This window comes from Castor canadensis, chromosome 8 (assembly GCF_047511655.1).
Source record: "Castor canadensis chromosome 8, mCasCan1.hap1v2, whole genome shotgun sequence".
NCBI classification, from domain to species: Eukaryota; Metazoa; Chordata; class Mammalia; order Rodentia; family Castoridae; genus Castor; species Castor canadensis.
In genome coordinates this window covers 145,428,776-145,439,932 of record NC_133393.1, presented here as the reverse complement: position 1 = coordinate 145,439,932, position 11,157 = coordinate 145,428,776, and the positions used below count along the sequence as shown (strand labels likewise).

The 11,157-nt window shown below is 39.4% G+C and overlaps 1 pseudogene; it reads right to left on the bottom strand.

The window, feature by feature from the left end:
- Positions 1-8,856: 8,856 nt before the first annotated feature.
- Positions 8,857-10,337, bottom strand: LOC109702525 (sentrin-specific protease 5-like; annotated as a pseudogene).
- Positions 10,338-11,157: the final 820 nt, after the last annotated feature.

Here is an 11,157-nt window from a genome sequence, read left to right as displayed (position 1 = left end):
ACCCAGTAAGTGGGGATCTGAGAAAGTCTTGCTATAAAGTCTTCAAGACTCCTGCATAATTGTCTCCCCATCATACACAGCACCGAACTGTTTACAGTGACCTCACATGGCTACATCCCTCCTTGTTACTGATTTCCCTTGACTTGCAGTTCTCTCTGCTCACCCCCTTTCTATCATCTTCCTACCTGGATAATTACTGCTCATCTTTAAATTCTAAGCATAAAATCTACTTCAAGAAGTAATTTTCTATACTGTCCCTCATTTATTCTGCGCTTATCCCATTATAATATACATTGTGGACACTAGACTTTTTGGCTTTCCATTTGAATGACAAACTCAAGTCATGGGGACATTAGATGATGGTTAAAATGTTATGAGAACTTGTATTGCAATATATTTTAAAATATAGATGAAATGGAAATTCTTTTGGAAATATGCAAATTAATAAAATGACAAAAGAGGAAACAGAGAATCCAAAAGCTTTATATCTGTTAAAGATATTGAATTAGTAACTACAAATCTTTCCTCAGAGAAAACTCCAGACTCAGATGATTCAATGGCAAATTCTATAAAATATTTAAGGAAGATTCTACACAATTTTAGGATCCACATAAAGAAACAGAAATTCACTTTGTCCCTTGAAAAATAAACAAAATGGATTGTAGACCTAAGTGTAAAAACTGAAATGATAAAATTTTTAAAGAAAATAACACAGTAAAAATGTATATGACCTTGATGCATGCAAGATTTATTTTTTAAAAAAAATCCAACACTATGCAAACCATAAGAGAAAAAAGCTTCTATTCTTCTTAAGCCTCTGGTAAAAGGGAGGTAACTGTGAGAGGATGGCTATCATAATTTGCTTTAGGAATTATAGGAAGTTTTCACTATCTATATATGTTAATATATACATAATCTTGATTATACACCTTAAATATGTACATGAAATTTTAAAAAGAGAAAGGAAATGAAAGCATGAACTACTAACTGGGCTAAAACATTTATTATACATGTATCAGACAGAAGACGGTGTGTGTCCAAATTATGTCACTTCTAGCACTCAAACATAAGATGAGAATAAAGCCCAGTTTAAAAAGTGGAAAAAATCTTGAGCCAATACTTCATGGAAGACATCTAAATAACTAATAAGCTCATGTAAAGAGAAATGCAAATTAAGCCATGCTGAAAAAATCACTAGATACTTATAAGAATAGTTAAAATTAAAAACAAGTAAATAAAAGAAAGAAAACAAAACCCTAACAACATCAAATGTTAATTAACTAAATGGAGCAGGCAGAATTCTCATTCATTTTGGGTGGGTGTATAAAATCATTCCAAAACTTATGAGAATGTCTGACAATTTTTAAACTAACCATGTATCTACATAAAGATCCAGAAGTTCTTGTCCTAGACATTTTCTAAGAAAAGGAAAAATAAAACATATGTTCATAGAAGAACTTTTATAAAAATATTTACTATAGCTTTACCTGTAGCCACCCAGAATTAGAAATAGTATAGGTATCTTTCAATAAGAGAATATACAAACACCTTGTGATATTGTGACACAATGAAATACTACTCAATAATAAAAAAAAAGAGCAGAATACTGATAAACACAAGGACAGGGTGAAACTCAAAGGCATATGCTAAGCAAAGGAAGCTTACCAAAAAAAAAGAGTACACATGGTATGAATTCATTTTATAAAGTTTTAGTACAGACAAAACTAACCTATAGTAGAAACAGAACAGAGGTCAACTTGGCCAAAGGGTAGAGTGTTGCCTGGGAAGAGCAGTGGGAGAATTCTGGGCTGACACAATGCTCTGTGTTTTTATAGTGATTTTGGTTAACACAGTCAAAACTTGGAAAATGTATGCTAAATATTTCTGTGTTTTATTGTAAGTTATTACCACCTTAAAAGAAAATATGTAAATAAATATGACATTCTACTTAGTAAGACTTCCTGAAGAAATTAGAGGCAGGTTGACTCTTGGCTGCAGTTTGAAATGCATCTAATACAAGGTAGATTCCTCTCTTCCAACTATTTTGAAATGTGCAACATATTTTTTTGTCAGCTTCATTCACCCTACAATGCCATAGAACTTCAAAAAGCAAAACACAAAAATTTTAAAAGGGTTATGAAAGAATAGAAGGATAGATATGGATAGACAGGTAGAAAAATAAAGAAGGTAAAATGTCAGTGACAAAATCTAGGTGGTAAGTATGTAGCATGTCACCATAAAAGTCTTTTACATTTCCTTATGTCTGAAAATTTTTTATACTAACATGTTGTGTTGGAAACAATTTTGATGGGCCAGAAAAAAAAAACCCGACACAAAAGAGTACATCATATATTACTCACTCCTGCAGTTCTTCAATAGGCAAAGCTGTCTATCAGATCAATGGTTATCTGGCTGGGGAGGAAGGGAAGTTCATTGGAAGAGGACAAGAGGGAGCTTTTGAGATGATGGAAATGTTCAGTGCCTTCACTGGGATACTGGTTATATGAGCATGTACATATGAAAAGTATTTCTGTTTACTTAAAATGGGTGCATTCAAGTGGAGTGTGGTGGCTCATATCTGTAATCTCAGCTACTGTAGAGGCAGAGATCAGGAGGATCATGGTTCAAGGCCAGCCTGGGCAAAAAGTTAGCAAAACCCCCCCTCAATCATTAAGCCAGACTTGGTGGTGACAGATATCTCTGGTCCCAGCTATATGGGAGGTCTACCATCTGAGGCCAACTCCAAGCAAAAATGTGATACCCTATCTGAAAAATAGCTAAAGTGAAAAGAACTGAGGGTGGGGCCCTCAAGTGGTAGAGCACCTGCCTAGCAAGTGTGAGACTCTGAGTTCAGACCCCATCACCACCACCAAAAAAAAAAAAATGGGGGCATTCATTTGTAGGATTCAAATTCTATCCTAATAATTTTGATTTCAATTTTTCTGTATTTTTGAATAACCAAATATTCTTTCCAACATTCAGGTACAGTTAGGGGTGGGATAGTGGGGCATAACTAATGCCTTCCAGTCTAACCTCAGTCTGCAGAGGTTCAAATCTTCCCCATGCTTTCATTGCTGATGTTTTTTTCAGATGGTCCATTCCTAAGGTGGTGACCAGGGGAATGTATGCAGTGATACAGCATCTCAGAGCAAATCCGGCTTAGTCCCCTCCCCTCTCCTCTGCCACAAAGGGAAAGGTGCTGGCAGTGAATAGAAGTCAACCTGTGAGAGCTGCATCAGAGGAGCAGAGCAGATGGGGGCTGGCACACATCCTCTCCTGGTATGGGCACTAGAAGGCACAGCAGCCAAAGCTGGCCACCCATTCCTGATATTGGCACAGGCTTGGAAACAATGCTCTTCACTCTGCCCATACAATCACATTGTAGGAAGGAAGTCAGCTTGGGTCTGGCTCCAAGTCAGGACACCATGCTGACTCCACTCAAGGCCCTAGAATGGTAGCTCTCTTTGCCTCTTCTGCCTCATTTCTGGCTCAGGTGGGTTTTGTTTTAGAACCTCAATTCACAAAAGATTGGACACCCTTCTGAGGATGGCTTCTCTATACTCTCTCTATGTACTCAGTCTCCCACAGAAGACCATCTGTGGTGACTTCAGAAGGCCCTGATGTCTGTCCCTCCACTCTAATTCTGAGTCCCTACTGTTGACTGTAACTCACAGATTGCAGCAAGTCTGGTCTACATTGTTCTGTGGATACTTCTTTGATGAAATGCATAATGCTAGTTTATTCTCTAATGGGGCTCTGCTCCATTTGTTTAAATACCTATCCCCATTCCCCAGGAGAGTGGCAGCTTCTTAAGGATGGGGTTAGACACCTGCTTATCTCTCTGCCTAGGTAGCCTCATGAGCCCTGGCAATATTTGCTGAATGAACATTTATTTTCTGAGCATTGCCTACATATATTAACCATCATTAGGGGACAAAATAAAGAGAAGATGTATTGCTTTTTCCTCAAGGAATGTGTTCTCCTGTCATGAAGATAAAACATTTCCACATAAAACAATTAGGAAAAAACACAAGTGAGTACAAACTTGGCTCCCGGCTTTCCTACAGTCAATTTCCTATTTGTGCTCTGGGACAGCAGAAAGTGAGAATGATCTGTCCAGGCTGCAGTTATTAGGAACACTGTCACAGAGGGGGTGTAATTGGACCTAGCATGTGGTGGATTGGTATATTTCAGGTAGCAAGGGTGGGAGCCGGGAGCACCTTCTACTATGGGCACTGGCAATGCCCACATCCCCAGCCCAGGTGTGAACACAGTTGCTCATTATTTCCTGTTTACAGTTGCAAAGTTGGACTTTTGATATTTCTGATGATTTTAGTGCAAGAAGTTTTGAGGGAGCACTAATTCCTCTTATAGATCATTCTCTATTCTTTAAGCACAACTCAAGGGAGGACACCTCCCAGACCCAAGGCACATATTCTGCTGCAAAAGCGTGATCAGGATTTATGGTCTTGGAGAGAGAGCTCTGTGCTGGGATCTGGATATGAGCACTCTACTCCCAGTCTCTCTCATGACTGGCCATGCTCTCATCAGTAGGTGTTCCTTCAACACATGTACATGGTTGGAATGAATGCTTCCTTGGTGGAGGAAATCAACCTGATTCACTAAAGAATCTGAGAGATTGTTTATTCTGTTGTGACTTTGTTGTCTCTACTAGACTTTTCATCTCAAATGCCTTCCAGATTCCTTAATACTTAGAGATGGGAACTCACTTGTCCACTGCTTTCAACTATAGGGTAGCAAAGTGTGCAATGGCAACATGAAACCTTGAGTCTGCCTATCCATGAAAACCATGAGATTGCTGATTCCTCTACCTGACCTATGCCCTCTGTGAGCCAAGAAGGGTAGACCAGATGACTCAACTCTCACATCCTTCATATCCTTGTTGCAATTTTCCTTACCCACAATGCTTAATTTACTCTTCATTGTATATTTATTCCTCCATCCACCCTTAAGAACAAGACTCTTGTCTGTTAGATATTTCACTTTAGGGATTACTCATAAAAAAATTTACCCCCAATTTTTTGCAGATTCCCTTTACACATATTCTTTCCTCTGTATGAGAAGCTATTCTCTCTCCTTTCCTCCTCTGCTTGGCAAACATGGTTCAAAGCTGAACCTGAACCTTGAATCCTCTGAAAGCCCCTCTATGATCCTTCCAGACAGGGTTCCTCTTTCTTCCTTTGTCATACCTTGGTTACTGCACTTACTGTATTATGTCTTTAGCTCTTTATTAGTTTGCTCTGATATGATACATTGTTTTTGATGAAGTAGTTCATGTACCATGAGTTAATGATATCCAAAAGTTTGAATGAGAAAAACTGGACCCTCCACCTTCTCCAAACTGCCTAATATTTTTTCCAACACTGCCTCTGGAGGGCAGCAGCTCCGTTCTATTCCTCTGCAATACAGGTGCCTAGAGCAATGCCAGCCAGCACATAGAGGACAACCTGAAAAAAAGGTTTGTTCAATGAATGATTACTATCATCTTCTTCCATTATTTGTCACAGAAGTTAATGTAATTCTAAATTTTATTAATGCTCACAATTCTTAATTCTTACAATTAATGCTCACAATTCTTTTAACTTAAGATTGAGCAGAGCACAATCTGCTTTGCTGCCAAAAATGTATTTAACTCCAAGCCACAAGATAATGACCCACTCAGCTTCCATGCCATTCTCATCCTTGATGAAGGAATGGGTGACAATGGTGATGACTCAGAAATGGAGCAGTTCCATAATGAAGGTGTGGGTATTGAAACCACATCTAGGTGCAAATTCCAGCTCTTTCACTCAAGGTAAGGGTTTGTGGGAAACTGATTTTGGGCCAGTTTGCTTATCCATAAAATGAAATGATATTGGAAACTGCCTCATAAATTTTGTGACAAGTAAATGCATTAAGCTATGAAAAGCATTCAGAAAGATGCCTGGATAAATGTCAACTTTATACCTGAGTCCAGGGACAGGTGGAAGTGAGAAAAGAGATATACAGAAGAACAGGGCAAAAGAGGTGAGGGATAGCAATGGCTCTCAGAGGGCAAGAAGCCAGGTGTGTGAGCAGCATTAGAGTAAAAGAAGGTGATTACTTGTATGAGAATGTAGAATAGATTGTCCCCAGCCAAGGCTCAGTCACACCCCCAGTTCCCCTGGGAAGGACTCCAGTGCCCATGTGTGCAAGTGTTGTGTTTTTAGTGTGTCAGCAATGAACAGGCTCACCTCAGGGAATGGTGTGCATGGGCACCATCACTGGCAGACTCTGGCTACCAACTAGATTATCACAAGGTTGGCCTTATCTACAAGAACCTCCCTCAACCCCAAATCCCTCCTGGGATTTATACTAGTTGATGGTGGCAATAGTGATACTGATGAGAGCCAACACTTGTTGAGTGTTTATAATTTGCTAGGTGCAGAATGCCTTTTATGAACTAATTTATTTAATCTGAAAAAACACTCTATAAAGTAAGAGCTATTTATTTACCTTGATTTCATAAATTAGATATGGAAGCACAGAGCTATGGTGTCCTGGAGCTGGTTCATCCTGACTTGCAAGAGTTGGCCTGGGGGGTGTGGCTCAAGTGGTAGAACACTTGCCTAGTAAGTGCAAGGTTCTAAGTTCAATCCCCAGTACAGCCAAAAACCAAACCAAACCAATAACCCAAAACCCCTTGTCTCTGGGCTAGGGATGTAGCCCAAGAGGTAGAAGCTCTTGCTTGGCATGTGCAAAGTTCTGGGTTCGATCCCCCACACTGTAAGAAAGCAAAACACAACAACAACAATAAAAAAAATCAACTCTGACTTGTAAGAGTCAATGTGAGCATACAGGTAAACTTTCAGGAATTTTGTGGGCTGCTTTTTCTTTCAAATTAACTGTATAAACTTAAAATTAAATAAATTACATTTAAAGCAAAGCAATAAGTATTTTAAACTCAGCACTTCAGAACTCTTTTATTATTATTTATGTTTGAGGTTATCATGTTTATTGTTTCTGTATGTTGAAAGTCTGTAGAGTGGTACCCTATTATTTAACACTTCCCAGTAACACCATATCGAAGTAGTCCATAGTGGAATTATTTACACTGTGGAAAATGGCAGACACTAAAAGCAGAGATGGCTTCTTTCTTTTCTCTCTCTTCTCTCTCTCTCTTTCTCACACATACACACACACAGATTTGATTTTTAAACATTTACCAGCACACCACTGCACAGAGTTTAAGTAAGTTACCCAGTGATACCTCCCCTAAATATTAAGACAGGGTCAAACCTAGTTCAGTAATTTCAGAGTGCATTCTGTGAGTCATATTCTCAGAAGAATAAAGCTGTTTAAAACTAGCCAGTTCATGCTTCGTGAATGTTATCTAACCCCCCGACACATACCTTCTCTCTCACACAGATCCGTCAATGAACAGAAATTCTGTATTCTTTCTGGTACTCTACACACATCTACCTACTTCAGATCTTTAGTGGAGTCTAAGCTCTACCAAGGCAGAGACTTGGGGTCTGGCTTATTTTTCATTGTCCTCCAGCTTTCTATGGCAGTGCTGGGCACTATATTAAGTAATTTTTTGCAAGCACAATGAAAACAATTAATTATGTCCATGTCTTGTTTTCTCCCATTAGAATGTGTGTCCCTTGAAAACTAGCTCTATAATTCGTATCTAAGACCGACATCCTAACTCCGGGCACAAAGTCACACATAAGTAAGTACTTGGTAAGTATTTGTTTTGGTGAACAAAAGCTATCAGAATTCATGATCAGTTTTGTTTTTTTACAGCTAAGACTCCTGAGAGTAGTTTTTAATGAAGTAGGAAAAAGAAAAGAAAAATTCATGACCCCAGATTTGAAAACATAGGCCAACCCTGGTCATGATGCTGAAGTAACAGACCGAGGTGTAGAGAATGGCTATAAGGCTTTGAGTGGGATTTAAGCAGAACAGAACCCCCTGGAAGGGCCTTGTGATCTCCACTTTGCCTAACTTCCCACCTTGCTGAGGCCAGTCAGCAAATACCAAAGATGTTGCTTTGTGCATCTCTCTCTCCCTCTCTCTCTCTCTCTCTCTCTCTGGGCCAAAGAGAGATAAATTGCATTATATAAAAACTAACAAGTTCTGTTTAATATATCTTCAAAATGTTGGTTTTAAAGACTTTTACCTTTTGTGAGTGACAATACTTAGGGTATTTATAATTAATTTAATATTTTCATAACTGGAATGATGCCATAGTACACGAAGACAGAAATCAGTGTGTCCTGTTTGTTGCTCTATTTTTAGGAATCATCACATTGGCTAGTACATAGATGTTTCTCATGTATTAAATAAATAAAAAAGAAACAATCCAATAGAAAAATAGGTAAAGAATGACCATGCACAAATAAACACAGAAAAAGTTGTGCAAACTTAATGGCACCAAACGAAACTGTCATGTGATATATAAGACTGGAAAAATTTAACCAGTTTAAACTGATTGACCCTTGGTGATCTAACCATTCTCTTTAAATTTTAAATGTGAATATTCTTTCACTGGCAATGCTAATGCTGAGAATTTAACTTACAGAAACAATTGTAAGAATAAGGAAGTTCATCAATTATTAGTTTATAACAGAAACAAGTGGAGTCAAGGGAAGTGCCCATCAATTAATTGAGAAACAATTGATGAAACATTTTCATAAGGCAGCAATATAAGGTATCAAGAAGAATATCTAAAACTTAAAGAGAAAGCCATGTGGGAGGAAAAAAACAGGACTCTTCTGGAAAGGGCACTGGACAGCAAGTGAGGGCCAAAGGTTTGAGGACAATCAGGACAAGTTTACCACAGGAAGCTGTTATTGTCCACTGCAGCTATTTCTAGACTGTTCTTCCTCCTCTACTTTGATTTTCTAGCTCACTGCATACCAGGGGAGCTTCCAGTGGACTTCCAGTAAGGGTGGTCCAGCAACTTAGAACTAAGAGTCTTCTTGAAAGATCCATCCTTCTCCATCTGGTAGTGCTCCCTGTGAACAGTCTCCAGACACAGACCCGTTACACTGCTCACAGAGGTACCCGATCCAATACCAACAGCTTTCCTTTGTCATCACTGACAGCACTTGTCACAGGTTTTCTTTAAGTTCCCAAGGTGAACATGCTACTAGCATGATGTTTTGATAAGGGGATGTTATAAATAAGCTCTGTGCACTCTCGGGAGAGGAGCAGGGAGACTGACCCCAGATGTACATGTTTTGCCATTCGTTGGTCAGGGAATGTTTCATCAAACCTATGCTCCTTGCTCAAGAAAAAGCTTCCTTAGTGTGGCCATCAGACAAATGGGAGTTCTTTCCCTTCACAAGGTAGCTGTTCATGTCTGAAAAGATGGCTGATGCTGACAAGAAGAGTCTTCAGGTTCTGGGAAGGAAATGAGTTACCACTGCTACACTCAGTGTTATTCGTAATGGTCTCTTGATGTCCCCAGTGATCTGTGCCCAGCTTGCCTGGGGTTTTCTTCGTTTATAAACTTTGCCTTTTGTTGTAAAGTGCTGATTATCCTATACTGAAATCTAGTCATGGATAATTTCTCATACATCATAAGAGGAGACACTTCTATTCTTTGATGTTGGTTAAGTTGAAACTTTTTTTTTGAAATCAGGGTCCCTCGTTCTGTGGTGCTCCAGCCCTTGGTAGCGGCCATAACAAAAGATTTTTCTTCTATGTTTGTTCAAGTTGACTATAATCTAGCTGCTCTCACCTGGACTTTGACTTTCTCCATTGAACTTCATGGGAAAGTCAGAAGCCAGTGACTCTGCCCTGGTTCTATGACCACAGGCCCAACCTAAAACACTGTATTTCCTGGTGAGCAGCTGCCTTCAGGAGACTTTCCTCTCCACAGTACTCATGACCCCACTTCTTTGCTGATAACAGCAACTTATCTGCTTGCCTTTCAGAAGCCTCCTTGAGGAAGCAATGTTCAGTGTCCTTTTTTTTCACTTTAGAGGAGAGAGTACTAACATTGGGAGTAGCTGCTCTGGACTTGATGTTAGTACAGAGGGTTCATTCTGGATCTTTGTTCTTGGATTTAAATAGCCTCCTTACTATACTGGAAATTCCACAACAGTCTATTCCAAGTAACCAGCCTTCCCAGTTTAGCTTTCAGAATGCAGAAACTCAGGTGAAAATAGAATTTTTTAAAAGCCTCCAAACCCAGTGGAATACTTGCCAGAAATGGCTAAGTGGTTTCCTGCCCTCCACAGAATTTTCCACTGTTTTTTCACTTTTTTGATGTGTAATGAGAACTGGGTGCAGCTATTTCCCTCTCTCTGGACACCTGCCTGGCAGCTGGCCCAAAGCTGTAGCATGCAAACTGTGACCCTAACTTTGCCATTGCCTGCAGCGGGTGGGGGTGGGAGGTACAGGGGCAGAGTCTGTGTGTGTTTCTTATTAAAAGTAAATTTTATTAGTAATGTGAAAATAACCCTAAGTAGGGTCTGAGGAGACCTGGGTTTGAACTCTAGGTGTCTCAATTGCCTTAAGGACCCCAACTTTGTGTTCCTCCTTGTATCCACACTCTTTGTCATGAAACTTGGTGGCAGTTCCTGCTATGATGCTAGCCTCATTTATTTTACCCATTTTGGCCAACACAAGTGACTACATGCCAGCTCTAAGACCACATGGGTATTTCCACTCATTCTCTTTTACCTGTGTCACAGGTAAAAAAGAGAGACCTTCCCTGTTGACCCCAGCAAAAGCATGAAAGGCACAGGGAGCAAACCTGTCCACACCAAAGAACCATCTGGATCAGCCCACCCTGGGAGACTACAGATACAGTCTAAGTCATCAACGGTTCTTATTTCAGTGGACGAGTTGCTGAATGAACAGATATACCTGCTACTCCATCTTAGCTCAGATCATCATACCATAAAGTGGTATGGTGAAATTTATTTTTTTGAAGTCTGGAGACTGAAAAGTCCAACTATTATTAGCGAAATAAGGCAGGCGTTCTTAGGGGCAAACTCCTATATTAACTCATCATAAAAGTGTCCATTCTTTTGGCTGCAGCTAAAACCTTTCTGAGAAAAGAAGCTATGTATTTCCAGAAGTATTCCTGTCTGCCTTCTTTACCACACAAATTAACATATCCAGAATATTCCTGTCCTTCATCTTTCCTTCTTACACTAT